This window comes from Excalfactoria chinensis, chromosome 16 (genome assembly GCF_039878825.1).
Source record: "Excalfactoria chinensis isolate bCotChi1 chromosome 16, bCotChi1.hap2, whole genome shotgun sequence".
NCBI lineage: Eukaryota > Metazoa > Chordata > Aves > Galliformes > Phasianidae > Excalfactoria > Excalfactoria chinensis.
In genome coordinates, this window is record NC_092840.1 from 9,869,649 (window position 1) to 9,886,209 (window position 16,561).

General features: G+C 45.9%; 1 protein-coding gene across 1 annotated transcript in view; it reads right to left on the reverse strand.

Moving 5' to 3' along the window:
- The window catches only part of GALNT9 (polypeptide N-acetylgalactosaminyltransferase 9), a 301,484-nt gene that overhangs the window by 259,489 nt on the left and 25,434 nt on the right, over positions 1–16,561 (reverse strand). The window lies entirely within an intron of this gene.

Genomic DNA, 16,561 nt, shown 5'->3' on the forward strand with positions numbered 1-16,561 from the left:
GGGATCTCTCAGCAATTATTTCCATACCCTTCACTTCACCCTTGTAGGCAACCATGTATCAAGGAGCGAGCAGTAATTAAAAGAATTGGGGTCTATTTAATTACCTTCTGACATGACAGTGCAAGCGCTGCCTTCAAAGCGGTGCAGCTCCCTGGCAAATTGAATCTAATGGCATGAGCCTGGGACCGTGCTGTATTAGCACAGGTTGTCTCCACTTGCTTGAAAGGGGGAAAAGGAAAAAAATATATATATGAAAAAAGAAAGCAGCAAGTTTCTAATTTCCAGCTCAAAAGGAAACATGCTGATGTCAGATAGACGAGCCAATGGAACTGGGAAAGGGGGATTCTGAGTGTGGCCTTTATGCTGCAGAAGCTGTTGGTCCTGGAAACAGGCTGCAGTTACAGCAGAGGAAGCAGGGGGTGCCCAAAAGCCACCCACACAAGCTAGAAAGATTTGGTTTCATAAAGATTCATCGGTAACTCTTCCCTCAAGCAGAGGAAACCTTTCATCCCACACAACTTTCCCATCGCTTCTCCGTGGTCTGCTTTTAAGCAGCTACAACAGCCTGGGAAAGCAATGGGGAGAGAAACCAGAGCCTGTGCTCTGGATCCCATGGGCTTGGTCTAGTTTTCATGCTTTTGTTCTCATGAAGGCCACAGTCTCGCTATGTCCAAACCCAAATCCTCCTGCTTTTACCTCCAAGCAGCAAGAAAGGCAGCCCCACTGCCTCCTTGCTGCCTCACAGATAGCGACCTTCACCCTCCACTGAACGAGCCAGCTTTCAGCAGCTCTTCTTCCCCAGCAAGCCCATGAGCTGAACCCTTGGTTGTTTCAGATACATTCTTCCCTAGGGAGAGACATAATTGTCTTAGGAGACCTTTGGAAACTCAGGAATCTCAAGTGATGGCTCCAACACCTGTGGGCCAGGACAACATTGCGGTAGCTTCAGGTTCTTTCAGCGCTGCCTTTGGCTCCCCACACCAATCCGTTACAAACTTGCGGTGAAAAGACAGGATGTGGAACCCACAAACTGTTCCTTTGTAGAAAGAAAATGAAAACCAAGTAGAAAAGACTAACCGCACGCTCTTTAGCTCATCAAGAGACGAACAGAATGAAAACCAGTAAGGGTAATCATTGGGGATCAGCAGCAGAGCCAACAAAGCGAACCCAATTTGCACTTCTCCCAGAAGGACCTGCAGCTGCACACCACTGCTGGCAACAACATGCTTTTCATTTTGTACATCACCCAGAAACTCACAAAACCAGGCCAGGTTTGCTTGAGAAAGGAATGCTCTCGTTGCCTTCTAAAAGCAGGAAGAACTATCAGTGTGTCCTAGAAACGAAGCTGCTTCATCAAATTAATGCCCATGATAAATGCTGATGGGTTCAAGGGGACTTAAACAAAATACCAACAATAACCACAACTTCATTTTCCCATCCAACCTTACTGTCATCAACTCCCCTTGCTCTTGTTGGGGAGGGAGATGTGGGACAGCATCAGGAACACCAGGCAGGAGCATGGTGGTTTCAGCTCTCAAGGCCCAGCTACTAAGAGTCTACTGAGAACCCAGAGATGGGTCAATGCCCACACAGACCAGGGAGAAGACACCCAATGAGTTCCATTGCTTTTGACAAAGCTTCCTTCCCCTGCCAAGGCAGTCCTCCTTTCATTTCTCAAACAAACCAGACCTCAAGCACCACCTGGGCGTTCAGCTGATGGAGCATAAAAGGGATGAGTCAGCAAAGTCACCCCAAACTTGCAAATAGAGGGCAGCATTAGCAAAGACGAGCAGTACTCAGGACAGAGCTGGCTCATTTCAGGCTCATTTAACTTAAACCCTTTGGCTCAATTTGAACAGCCTGCACAAACACGAAAGGCTCTAGAGGTTGCGACCTTCCTCCTTTTCATACTGCACTGCCAAGTTTCACTTCCCTCACACCCCATGCCCATGCTGAGGAGCACAGCAAACAATCTGCACCCAAAAGCCATTCATTGAATTCTGCCCCTGCTATTTGACTTTTGCTTGTTTGTTTTTACTAGTCAAAAGCAAGGGAAGATGACGTCTTTCTCCTCCTAAGCTGCTTTTTGGAAGCATTCATAACATGGGCTGTTCTGGGATGTAGGAATGAACATCACGCGCCTGCTCTGCAAATGGCAGCTTCACTCAGAGCCCAGGGAATATATTCACATTTATGACTTGAAATACATTCTCTAGAAAAGTCTTCCAAGCTTTGCTTAAAATTCATTGTTTCTTGTAAACTCATTCACTAGAATATTAATAGAAGGAAAACATATAAAAGGAAGAAATGCAGCTGACAGGAATTTGGTTAAAAATTCAAACCAGTGTTCACAGGACTTTTCAATCTCCCATCTCTGGGTTGCATAATTTCTGATGTGCAGGCCCTGAAACAGGCCTGAATGCTAATGCCATTCTGAAAAGAAAAGACATGATGAATGTTTTGGCAGATTCTTGATTTCCTTTTCAGCTACCTGGGAAGATCTGATTGAAAATATAAGAGACACCATAAAAAAAATAAAAGGAAAGGAGATAAAGAATATAATTCCAAGCTATGGGTAGAAGAATTTGGTGGGGAAGGCAGGAGAGAAAAATGACTGAAATAGTTATTGGTGAGGAATTAGCCCATGCTTACACAGATCAGCAAGACCACAGCAGGAATTAGCAAAGCCACGCTGCATTAACACCCAAACACTCCAGCAGGCACTGGCTATTGCATAGCCAGAGCTCACCTCACCCACAGGCTCGGGGTGCAGCTCTGCAAGTACCAGCAAACTTGGCCTCACAGATGGCATCTGCAATACAGCCACCCTGTTCCTCTCCAGCTGTAATTGAGAAAATCACCAGCAATCAGAGGAAGTCAGCTGCTCCGAGCCCCTAATGAAACAGGGCTGGAACAGCTGTGCTGCAGCTTTTTACCATCATCCTTCCTCCATCTCTCTAACTAATAGCACTTTCATGAAGAGTAAACCTTGCTACACCTGAAATCCTTCAAAGGAAAAGGGGATGTCCTGCCTCTGCAGCAACAAGAGAACAGCACCAGGGTAAGCCACCTCACTGAATGCACTCAATCACCACCACGGATGTCAAAATATCAGTTGCAGAAGGGGCCAAGGTGCCAGCTGATGGCATGGGTGCAAAGGAAAATCTCATGTGCTTGGGGAGAAAGGAGGAGCATCTAAAGGCAGAAAGCAAAATGCAAAGGATATCAGTAATATAGCTTAGTCTACAGAAACTACACGGTCTTCCTGAAAAAACAAAAACACTGATAAAGTCTGTGTCCTGGGACACCCCTCGCTCTCTGCAGCACGAGACAAACAGGCTGGAGAAGCTGCATTTGTAGAGCACTGAGACAGTCTCATGGAGTCACACAACAATTGCAACGTGAGCAGAGATGTCTCGGAGGGCAGTGAGGTGGGCATGGCAGAGTCCCAGCACTCTGTGTACAGCATTTACAAACAGCAGCTCAAAATGAGAGGCCTGGCATCACAGCAAGGTGAGAAGCACCTGCAGAGACCCTGCCCTGCACGGCCATCTGCCAGCACCAAGCGTGCTCCCCTGCAGCTGGAGCCCAAGCTGCCCCATGAGCCGAGCACAGGCAGAAGGATGGCACTGAGCAGCAGCACAGCCAAGTCAGTATAAATCACAGAGCCATTATCAAGGGTAAAATTAGCTCCTGTTACTGACAGCATCTATCACTCATCCCTTCTCTAATCTATACCAGGGGAAGGATTTACAAGCAACAACAATGAAAGAGAAGAGGGGGGAAAAAAAATCAAAGTGATGCAGAGGGGAGGAAAAAAAAATAATCAAAGCAAAGATAACAAAAGCATTTGCAAGGCTGCAAGAAACAAACTACGTTGTATTATGGGGACCAAGGGATCCTTATCGTGGCCAGATAAGATTTTTGTTCAACGTGTTGAGCATTTTTTGCTCAAAGAAGAAAACTGTTGGTTAGGGGGTTGGAGCTCCTGTGCAAGTTGAAGTGTCTCACACCACCAACTCAGATTAATTCCTCTTTGCCTTCCCACCAGCAGAGCCCCCCATGTTCCTTTCCCTCCTCTCAAAGGCTCCAACATCCCTCTCAAAACACCATTGCAATGAGCATGAGGAAATTACCCATTTGCTAAGAGAAACCGTATGGATGCATATGTGCTCTGGGAAGGTTCATTTGCATTTCTGGGCCTCAGAGTGCCCCTAATACAATTTACAGTGGGTTGTGAAGATTGCCATCCCAGTTAATCAAATATAATAAATAGCTCTGGCTGAGCAGATGACTCTCCTACAGCACTGTGGTTATCAGAGGGATCAGTCTTAATTTGAGACTCCATTCATCAGCCCCACTAACAGGATTGCACAGAGAGCGATATTTGACAGAAGTGTTTTCGAAATTCCTAAATGGAGAGTGTGCATTGATGGCGACAAGATGGATGTTCCCATTACAATGGCTGTACGGGATGCCTTACCATCTCCCCTTCCCACCCGTAACGAACACATGACACTGCAGTGTATATCATGGCCATAGGTTCCTTCTCATGTTTACTTGAAGAAGGAAAATGAGTTCAACACACAAGGGACAAAGGGTGGCAAAGTGCAGCAGATTGTGCTCATGGCTGCACTGCATTCACAGCTCTGAACAGCTACAGAAAAAAAAGGGAGGATTATAGGAGAGCTCAGAGGGATGCGTACCTGCACAGGGATCAGCTACAGCCCCCCCACAGCCCCTGCTGAGGGCTTGTTAGGGACCAAATCCAGAAGGGACCTCCTGATGCACTGATCCATGTACCCTGCAGCATGTGTCAAAATCCCATTTTCCAGACCGCTGTCTATCACCTTAAAACCAGGTTAGCTTTTCTAACACCACCCCCATCACTGGGAAGAGGATAACACAAAGCCATTTTCTCATCCTGTTGACTTGAGATGGCAGCATGAGGAACCCTACTGCTGGCCCCAGGATTCTTCCCTACTCACCCTTCCATCTCTTCATCTGAACCTGGTTCCCTTTGGCAGGAACACAGCAGATGGGAGATGCTGGAAAAAACATCTCAGTTTGTGCTTGGTTGTTCCAGCAAAGACCTTCAATAGCCAAAGGACTGAGAGCTTTTGTCCTGATGAGGGAAATAATTCCAACTGTGACCCCCCCCCCCCCTCCCAGAGACAGCCCCCAGCCCAAGGGACAGAGGGGAGTGGGGACAGGACAGCAAGGAATATTGAAAAAGAAAATCAGAGGAAATCGGGAAGCTCATTCTGCAAGTCAACAACAGTTTGGCATTTCCAAGTTAAATACAAACGAAGCTTCTGTCCGCATGTTTCACTGTAACACTGTTGCTCTAAATCCCCTTTTATCTCTTTAATTATGCATGAAAAAACCCCGCGACCTCCCTGCTTGTATGCTCAGCCGAGCAGCAGCTCACAGTGCAGAAGGCTCATTATACAGCTTTAGCGGGGCTGAGTACTCTGAATTATTTAAATCTCCATTAAGCCTTCACCATGGCACATCTATGTGATAAACGGATCAGGTGCTGCTGGATTTCTCCCCTGGCCAATGCGATCTCCCTTTGCCTCCCCCCACTTCTTCCCTCCTCCTGCACAACTCAGTAGGGAAGGGAGATAATTGCCAAGAGGAAAGGAGTTTGCACTCATGCTATCAAGTGTTTCCTTGTCGTTTAAAAAAGGCCAACTGAGCCAAGTAATAAAGACACTTAATCAGGATTAGCGCTAGAGGGCATGGTGAGGTGGTCAATGCATAACTTGTTTAATAGCCATTTTATTGTTTAAATTAAACTTAAATCATTATGTTTCATTTAAGTAGCATGAATGCCCCATCCCCGCAGCACTGCTGGAGGAGCAAGTGGAGGAAACAGGGCATTTTCAGAAACAGAATGGCTGGGTGATGGTGGGGCTAAGCATGCCCAACATCGGAGGGGGCTGGTTTTGTCCTCCCTTTCCCTTTCTGTATGCTTGCTGTTCTACAGGACAGTGATGGTCCAGGGAGAAGCTGGGAAGCACTCTGATCTGAGCAGCCAAAGCACACAAGGGATTGTGCAACAGGCTTCTAGCCACAGGAAAAAGAAAGGAAGGAAAAAAAGAAATGAAAGGGAAGCACAAAAATCACTGCCGCTTCTTTAAAGCAGGAATAGCCATCCAGACATCAAGGAGAGCCTCTTAACCCCTGTGAAGCAAAGGGCAAGAATGGCTGCCCTTAGAGAGAAAGTTTCCTGCTGCCACAAAACTGTCTAAGCAGGAAAGAATGAGGGAGAGGAAGACCATCTCCTTACTGCTGACCCAAACAGCTCTTCAGACACAGGCAGCTCCCTGCAGAACCTACCAAGCAGCATCCCAAGGCAGACTCCAAGGGCTGCAGCACAAAAAGCTTAAGCTAACACTGTTTTCCTTGGTTTCTTGCTGCCAAGGACCAAGAGGCAAAGGTGATATCAAGTGTAGACACCCAGCAACTGCAAGTTCGTAAAAGAAGTAACAGAAGCCTCAAGTAGGAACACATTCAGAATATTCTGGGCTTTGGAGGAAAAGTCCTTTTCAACAGAGAACACCGACAGCCCTTAATGCACCTCTTTGTCCATCTCAGTGCTGGCAAAGAGGAAGAACATCACAGTCCTTCCAATTACATCCCATCACTGAGGCCAGGGTAGGTTGAAGTAGAGTTTGGTCACCACCAGTCTCGGTATCCCCGGGTGCTCAGCACTACCACTGCGAGCACAACATCAAGGTTGGTCAGGGAAGCACCAACCCAAAAGTACAGCTATTACTTCAAATTCACAGCTCCTGGCTCCTCAAGAAAAGCAAACCTGATGCAGCTCCTACTCAACCACAGGTTTTCTGAATGAGAGCCATCAGCTCCAAAGATTCCCACAGGCTTTGACTCCTCATCTGCACAATGGTGATAAGAGACCATCAGCCCTCATGGCTGTGGTGAGGCTGGAGCATCACGACAGGCACTGGGAGGTGCAGATAAATGGCAGGCACTCCCTCCTGCCTCAGGAAGCACCCGAGTGGGGCAGGAAGCAGGCAGAGATGAGAAGGTGCTTTCTGAAACAAATAACAGCACAATGGGAAAATGTGCTGAGAAAAGAAAAAGCTTTTGGTGTTAAAAATAACCACTGCTGGGAAAAATAAAAACAAAAATTATTAAAAGGCCTCTCATTTTAAAAGTTTCTCTCCATATTTACTAGAAATAAATGGAGACAGCTCGGTGGCAACATTTTCTTAAGAGTTGAGAAATAGATGGCAGGACTCTGGAGACAGGTTTCTCTCATTTATCATTTCCTTCCCCTCCCAGTCTCCAGGGGACACGTGCTGCTGTGAGATCTCTTACTAAGATTTACGGAGCAGTCATGCTGTCAGGGATGCAAAGACAGCCTTGCTACCATGGAGCTGCTTCAGGCCCGCTCCAGAGGCAGCGGTTAACCTTGGGTTTAAGCTGTGGTTTCCAGTTGGACAGATGACAAAGAAGGGGCTGCCCACACTCACCCTGCCTCAGTTTACCTCACCCTGCCATCTCTCAGCTGTGTTTGTAAAACCGCATGAATCAGGCATGACTCAGAGCTCTGAAGGTAAGGAGCTGGCCTTACATTCAGGCAGTGTTTGGAAGAGAAAGATGGAAATTTCTTCTAGGCAAAAATTCCAGTTGTCAACTTTAGGTACTGAGACCTTCTTTAAAGGAGTACGAGATTGTTAGTATAATACAAAGCACACTATAGGCACAAATAATCTGGGTTTAAAAGTTGCGTCCCTTGTGCAGCCAGCTTTCAGACTAACCTAACCACACCAACCCAGCTTTTCCTGGGGGAAATAATGTGAACATTGCCTCCTATTAACGATTAAGCCAGGATAATAACTAAGGCAGGAGAGGACCTCAGGGCTTCACTGGGTGTTCCCAGCCCCAGCAGTCACCCTGACCAGAGCTGGGGTCTCTGCCAAGGAGGTGGGGGATGCTGCAGTCCCAGCCCTGTCACCCCATGACGGGTCACACAGGAGAGCTGTGAGTCGGATACCCGGAGAAACTCCAGTATTAAAAGAAAGCCACTATCAGTTTCTAATGCAATTAACAGCCCCCTGCCAAGAGAGCCAATAAGAGCACTTCATCAGACCATTATAACCCTGGAGGGTATAGAGAGGCTGCCACGGTAACTCCTTTAATTGCCCTTAATGTTTCATTAAACACAATTACATTTAAACCTAAACTGTGCCATTTGTTGTGGTTTTAATTAGACAAAGGGCAAGATAAAAGGATGGGATTAACCCTCTTCTCTCCCCTGTACAGGGAGCTGGCCACACTTGGAAACTAGGTCTGGAGGAATGGAAGCAGAAGCAGATGAAAGCACAACCACAGACACTGGGAAGGTGCTCCCAACAGCATGGAGGGCAGGAAAGGCTTTGGCTCATAGCTCAGTGCCAGCGCTGCTACTCCAGCCCCAAAGAGGGGAAAAGCAGCCAAATGCATGTATTTTAGCCTAATGAATAATATTCACAATATTAATTCAGTATTTGCCTAAATATTGCTTCTGGTTAGGTCTAGGGCTTAAATGCTGAATCTGCATTCCCTCAATATTGTGGATAGCTATGGCAAATCCAGGCTGTCTCCTCCATCTTTTCTCAGCTTTCAGTGACTCGGAGGAAAAGAAAAGCAGATTTAGCTGCAGTGCCACATGCTCAAATCAGAATAAACTGCTAAAATGCTGTTCTTTTCAGAGATTTATGATATCATTAACATTTTTTGTCGGTTTCTAATGACTTCTTTCTTCCTTTCTGAAGCTGACAAAAGAGTAGGAATAGCCACGGGGTACAATCAGACTGTCTGCAAGGTGGAAGGGAAATAAAGCAGAGCAGAAAGCGGCCCTCTGAAGCGGGCAGGTATCACTATTATCCCTTTGTGGGAGCACAAGCACCATTGGAGGGCACTCAGGCACTACTGGAACAAGAGCAGCACAAGAACTTGAATAGAGCAGATGAGAAGATGAAAGGAATGGAACAGGAGCTCAGTGACAGATCTGAATAGAATCCTTTATGCCACAAGACTTGCTGAGATTTAGCTATCACTTGACAAGTGCCAAAACTCCACAAGTCTGATCCAAAGACTACATATGTCAACAGGAAGTCTCCCATTAGCTTCAGTGAAACTCAGCCCAAGCCAAGGTGTAATAGATCATGTATCACTGTTACAGGGAAATAAGTGAAATCCATCTTACAATTCTTGCTACTAATTTTCAGCAATTTTTCACAATATATCTCATCTTCACAGTGTCTTCTCACGCAATAAATCGCGCTTTCGCTGAGCCAAGAATAAAATGAGGGGCTGGGGTAGGTGAAAAACGTGGGGAAATTTCTGCCACTGCTGAAAAGACAATAACTGCAGCAAGAACAGCTTCCTTTTGAGTCCACTGACACTGCAGAACAAGGCAACAGAAATGAAGAGTGAAGAGGCTTCCACCCAGGTGTTCAGGATCCCAAAGGAGACAAGACAAATGTCCTTCTCCTGCCTCTGCAGACTGGAAGCTACATTTCCCAAGAGAAGAATGTGCCTGTGGGTCAGACAGACTGAAATCATTCCTGGGGTTAGTACTCCAATGTGCGTGAAACTGTTGGCACAGATGGGACCCCCGTGACCTCTCCTCAACAGTCCGGAGCACTGAACTTCATCATTCTTGACATCTCCCATTCCCCACTCCTGCACTCAATAAATATGCTAAAAACATCATGGAAAAGTAAAACAGGAGAAAGTGATGTACGTCTCTGGGGAAAGTATACGCTTGCATTCCCTCACACTGAACCAATGGAGCAGGAACTGTTCTTTCACAAAGAAACACACACAAAAAACTGCTCCCTGTCCTTCTCTCCTACCACATGAGAGAACAAAGGGTATTTCTATAGATAAGACAGTAATAAAATCCATTTTTCCTAAGGTCCAGAACAGACTTTCAGCAATCAGCGTGCTCTTACGATAGAATAAGTTTAACACCATTCACCTCTCACAGTTTGCCAAAGTAATTCTCACTTCTTTATTCTCTTCTACAGGCATCTGAAATGTTTCAACGTCTGTTCTGTGCATACCTGGGGACTGTGAAATTAGCATCTGCGCTCCGTTCTGACGACTTCCTAGGGCACTTTTAATTTTATAATTATAACATCTGCCTATCATTTATTCCCTGAGAGAATGATCTCTTCTCTGCATTTATCTTGAGCAAGAAATACTCAATACTGGCAATTGCATATAATGGACATCTTCAATAACACATTTAAAGAACTATCTGCATATTTCATAAAGCTGCAAAGTGAGAAAGATGGTAAAGGAACTAAGGAGTGGATGGATGCTGTATGGCTGTAACCACTAGGACAACCTGCCCCACCTCTCTAAGTGGTAGAAGGAGACTTACAGGGAGCAACCCAAGGAAAACAGTACTACCAGAAGCAAAGGAGATCAGAACAGACTAGGGAAGAAGCCAGACTTCCGCTCTAGCTGCCAACTGTTGGGTAGAGGAGCGTGGAGTGCCATGGGGCAGAAAGACGTAACTTCAGAGCAGTCAAAACCAGCAGAGCAGCTTGCAAGCTGGCAACTAGACACGCATGTCAGAACTAATAAGAAAAGCTTCACAAGGGAAACATATCTGAATGTGTCCTTTTCAATTGCTCCATCATTCTTTTGATTTTCTATTTGCTCAGAGATAAAGCTGGAAGTGGTCCAGTTAGAGCATCGCTGTTTCCTCACCTCTCTGCCATCTCTGGGGAAGCCATTTCCCTCTCTGCTGAGGTGCAGAGAAAGGAACATCTCCGACCAACACTATGGCCAACGTAGGCTGACTTTGGCATGATACTGTTGCTCAACAGGCTACACTGAGGAGTGGGAGACTTGTCTACCAGTGAAGGCTGTCTGTGGTGAAGCTGCACTCACTGCTGTGTGTACATCTGTACATCACTGCTTCTACTTCCAGGACTGAGGGGTCACCCTTAGGTTTGAGCTTTGGGGAGGAAGAGGGAGTAAGGGGCAGAGGGTAAGAGAGACTGGGGAGAACAGCTGTTAAGCTCTTAGAGATAATAAATTGAATAGCTCTGAAATTGGACCCACAAGGATAAAAGTGTTTTTAGTGCCTATAAGACTGACTATAAACTCAATCTGTCAGACAGCAGCAGCTGTTAAAGATAATGGTCCTGGTAAATTTAACTTCCGAACTGCCACAAAGGGACCAGCACGATGTTAAGTTTTTCCCTTCTTCGAAAGGGGGTGGGGGAGAAAAAAAGCATCAAAAAAAATGCAAGATCTTAAACACGCATCTCCAGTCAGCTAATCAAAAACCTGCTTTGAAGCACAAGGATGGGCTGTTCGATCATGGGAGTGAAGAGACCCTCCCAGGGGCTAGGAATACCTCTGGGCTCCTTTGATACAGTTCCACCATTAATACCAAATATTTGCTAATAAGCCAAGGTCAGCACAGAAAGAAATGACTCTGTGCTCTGAAGCCAGGCACCTCCTAAGTCCTCCCTGTGATTTCATCATAAACTGTGGGGAAATAAAAACATCCAGCTGGACTGCTTCAAGTAGATGGCGATTCTGAAGCAGTCCTTTCTTTGGGAGGGAACAAACCTTTGCCTGCACTGGATCGGTCTGGAAACCAGGATCCTTTCCACATGCTGGCCTGCCCAGGGAAGCCAAGCCCTGGCACAGCTCCTGCAGAGCAAGCAGGCAGCATGTGCTCATAGCAGGCCCACAGCAAAGTTGTTTGCACCAAGCATCCCAACAGCACCCAGGGCATTATGCTACTGAACCACCAGGGTTCTGATCCACAGAGATCAGATAGAACAGCTCAGTTGGAAGGAACCTAAAAATTTTGAGTGCAGATCCCTGAGAGATGGATGTCTCTAGCTCAGCAGTGACTAGGTGTAATTCTTTAAAGCCTATTTTCCTTGTCAGGCTTGTAATTCTGCTCTGATTGAGATCATGTTTACACAGACCAATCTTCCAAATAATCCATTCACAGCAGGTATTTGTAATGTGACAATCAGAACTACTCAAGCAGTTTTGAAGAGGCAGAAGGATTTGGCAACAGAAACAGAAGATGTCCCAGTAAACTTTATCTACAAGGCAACTGTTGCAACCACAGAACCATCCTAAACAAGCGAGTAAAGCAAGCAATATGTGAGTGGTCTCAATATCCTAATACCCCTTGCTTCAAGGTTGGAGGAAAGTTTCATCCTTGGAGGATTCCTTCACAGCTCATTTTTCAGCCACCTGAGCAATGGAACTGGACTGCTGCCATTCTGGAGGAAGCCCATAAGTGACCTTTACTGGAAAGACAGTGGTTCCTTTGGAAATGTTTTCACCTCAATGGGGATGAGATTTCTCACATGCTTAGCATAACACCTGTGCCTTGATGGATTTGGGTTTCACTGCAGTGAGGGATGCGGTGTCAAACTCCAGCACAGCTTCCAATCAAGTCCACAGGAGAGGACCACATAACTCCATTGCAGCAATAATCTGGAATTACTTCCCAAGACAGAGATATTGTTTAAGGGCTCCTTTTGGATGCATTTCAGTTCTACTCATCCTTTCTAACCAGCAGCTAAAGAGTGCTGAAGACAAGACAGAACCAGCTCAAAGTAGCATAATTGTTCTGATCAGTGGCACAAGGCAGCACAGAACGGAGGTGGACTTAATGCCTGTAAAATGGTTGCAAATCACTGCAGCCACAAAGTAGCTCTGTTATAGTTACCTACAGCTTCCCAGAAATGAATCCATGTGGTTTATTCCCAGGAACATTCGAGTTTGCACCCTGAAGTGATTCGCCAGCTGTCAGCAGCCCCATGCATGTGGCACATCCCCAGGGCCTTCTTCATCCCTCTGCACCCCTTCGTGCTCCCAAAGGAAAGAAAAAAATGGAGGAGGAAAATGTTGTGCTTTTGTTGTTGGGTTTTATTTTAATAAAGAAAAATAAAATAAAGCCTCTCCAGGCCTCTGGGTTAAACTGTGACCTACTTCAGTCCACACTGCTGCCCATTATTACCAATCCAATTATTCCAGACAGGTTAACTCAGCTTTAATTTATGTCAATCCAATTACTTCTAAAAAATAAATAAATAAATGAATAAAGATCTCTTCATGCTTTGAATGATATATGAATACCAGGTCAGCCTCCCAGGGAAAGGACTTGGGCATGCTCAAGGTCAAGACTGTCCTCACGTAGGAAATCCCTGCTAGGGCTTGTGGGGGGAGCTTTGCTCACCTCTTCTCTCACACTTCATTTTTCCCCCCCTTTAAATTGTATCTCTCACAAGCTTATGGCTACCAACACTGCTCGGTGAGCACAAGTGCTATCCTGACTGAAAACACGTTTCAGCTGAAGGAAGAGGCACTTTAATTAAATAGATCTCCTTGTCTGCTGCAGCATAATGGGACAGCTGAGCACAAAGCTTTCTCCTTCAGGGGAAAAAAGGAATCCAGGATGGAGATATTTCAAAGGCACAAAGGGGAGGAAGGTATCTAATTCCCAAAAACGTCCACTCAATTTCCCACTGTCAGCCTCCTCCAGAAGTAAACAGCAGGGATGCTTTAAACACAACCCACAAAACATGACCTCCAGCCATTGGCAAGGTTCCCACAAACCTCTCTGAGCAGACAAGCAGTGTGCATTTGGGCGCTGTTAAAAGGAGCCCAACGTACTCAGCAGCTCCATCTGAGCTGGGTGCAAGGCCCAGCCCCACTGCATGTCCCCGGGGACAACCAGCACCAGGACTGATGTTCTGTCTTCTTTCTTACACCTCTAGAGCTGCATTCCTCAGCCAGTTTTCTCCAATGTTTCTAATCAGCACCAAAAAAATTTTCACTTCATATTTTCTGTCCAGATGATTTTCTGCAGCTGATCTCAGCAGTCGGTTCAGCAGGTAACCTGGATCCCATCGCATTTCTAAAACTTGATTTAAAACCTGGAGAAATAGCTTTAAGAGAAGGGACAGCTGCTGTGGTCAGCGGGATTCAGACATCTTCCTGTCAGAAGAGGACAAGGGAAAAAGCCTCACCTGAAAGCAGTTTTAACAAGGTCTCCTCAGAGTGCTTCCTTCACCCTGCTTACCATCATAGCAACTGAACCAAGGATTATCTGTTCCTCAGCCCTAACCAGACAGTTGGACAACAGCGCTGTTCAGAACTCGTCACTGTCAAGGACAACACAACAAATCCTTTGCCCAAAACAATGTCTGGACATCCAAACGCTGAGTCACTTCAGCATCCCAGAGAGCATGTCCTCCAGGCAGAAAAGCCAGACAGCCTGCAATGCCAGACAGCCTCCTCGAAGCAGAGTCACTTCAAAGCAATGCTATTCAGATGGAGGATCACACAATACAAGGTGGGATGCTGCTTTGCCAGAGAGAATGCTTGGGAAAGGGCCATCTTATCCTCATGCTACCCAGTAGCTGCAATAGGCAGCATCTGTTCCCTGTCCTTCCCACATTGTGTTGGGTGAAAACCTCTTTTCCCCTTCACTCAGCTTTTTATCTAATATCCACGTGTGTGCACAGGTTACTTGTGATGAGCTGTGTATTGCCATCCTTTCGCAGTCCTACACCAGAACACAAGAACAGCTCAGTAGGCTACTAATAAGATACTTGTTTCTCAAACAAACATTAAAGCTACAGTTTGAAAGATGAAGGGCAGGTAAGTAAAACACTAACATGTATAAACCCATTACATTATCCCTTTCCTGATCCTCAGGCTGGGTTATTAAGGATATACACAAGAAAATAGAGTAGTGTTGTATGGCTACAATGTGTGTCCACATGCATCTTTTGAGGGCAGCAATAGGATGCTGCTCTATGGAATGCACAGCTGAAATTCATTATTTTCTGAAGCAGGCTTTGTCTGAAAACAGACAAATGAAAACACTGCACCAACCAAAAATAATAGCTTTGGAGAAGAAGGATTTTAAAATTCAGGAAATGCATTACTACAGCCAGGGAATTGAAAGCTCTCCCTTTGCATGTCACCAAAGCAATGTTGATGGACTTGCTTGAAATAACAAGACGAGAAGTCCATGTCTACCAAGTGACATTGAGTTTTTCCACCCCAAACACCAAACAGACCCTGTGACCTGGGATGATATGGCACCAAACAGTGCTTCAGTTCCCAGCATAATGTGGCCTGAAAGGACCAAAAGCTCTTTCCCTGCTGTTTTAGGCTCAGCATCGAGAAAGCAAGAGAATGGAAGTAATAGTGACAAAAATGAGCATGGAAAGCACCTGTATTTGCTTTTCTTGTGGCTATTTCTGCCCAACCTTAAGATAATACTGAGAACCTTCACCATCTCCCTCCACACTTCCTGTCACTGACACCAGGTTTCTCCTATGTTGCCTGTGACCTGACACAGTATCTCCCAAATGGAAGCCCTCATTGTGAAGAATTCAGTAAGAGAAGAGGGAAGAAACACTCACAGCTCCTGCAGTAACAAGGCTGGCTTTGGTGAGTACAGGGGAGAGGCTGCTCCTTGCAAACACTTTCCACTTGAGGGGAATCAGTCCTTCAGGATCCCCTCTCTGCCCTTCACTTTGAAACCAGCAGGCTCCAGCTCAGCATGTACTTTCATTTCACTTGTGACACGTGCCAATGTTGGTTTTCTGCCCATCCTCTTCAAAAGCAAGAAAGAGAAGAGGAGACAAAGAAAAGTACAGCAAAAAATAATGCCACTCTCAAGAAACGGCACTTTAGGCAGTCTCCACTACATCAGTAATGACAGTCAATAGTGCCTCCAAGGACTTGCTTTCTTCAAGTCAATACTGCATTCTGACAGCCAGTTTATTCCTGGGATCCATGAGCCTCTCCTCCAGATTGAATCTCGCTCAGACAATCATTCCTCTGAGGCTTTTATCCATCTTACAGATAGAACAGCCATGCGAGAGCCAAACAGTGAAGAAATCTTAGCGCTGCTCTGAAGAAATGCTCTTCTTCACTAAGTGGTTTCTCCTACCCGGCAGGGTGACCTGCAGCACTGAGGAAGTCAGAGGTCACTAGAAATAAAGCAGAGATGCTTAAACAAATACTTCATCCCAGATTCCACAGGACTCAGGCTCCAGGCAGTCCTTCCCTACAGCCTTCCTTCTTAAGAGATTTACCACTCTACTGCCTTGTGTACACACGCACAAGAAGAAAGTGAGGCAGAGAATGCAGCCTTCTAAAGAATAAACCATGATTTAAAGTCCACAAAGCTCATTTCACTGACTTGGCCGCCTGAGCCAGAGCTGAGAAGGCACCCACTGACATTCAGCTTCCAATTCTGGTATCTCAACAAGGCTGGCCCTGTCTTTGTTAGTGAAATGCCCACCTGTATCACTAAGACAGCTTTAATGGGAAGCCTTTTTTCCCTTCAGGCACAAAGCAAAACAAAACATGGTTATCTTTAAAGTAGGCTTAGAGAAAGCATGTACTACAGCAATTAAGCTCAGCGCAGAAAGCCCCTGGCCTTTGCCATCAGTATTCTACAAGCACATGAAAGGCCTCTGGGACAAAAACTAATTTTGCAAAGTCCAGCAGCAAAGCCTGGATCTTG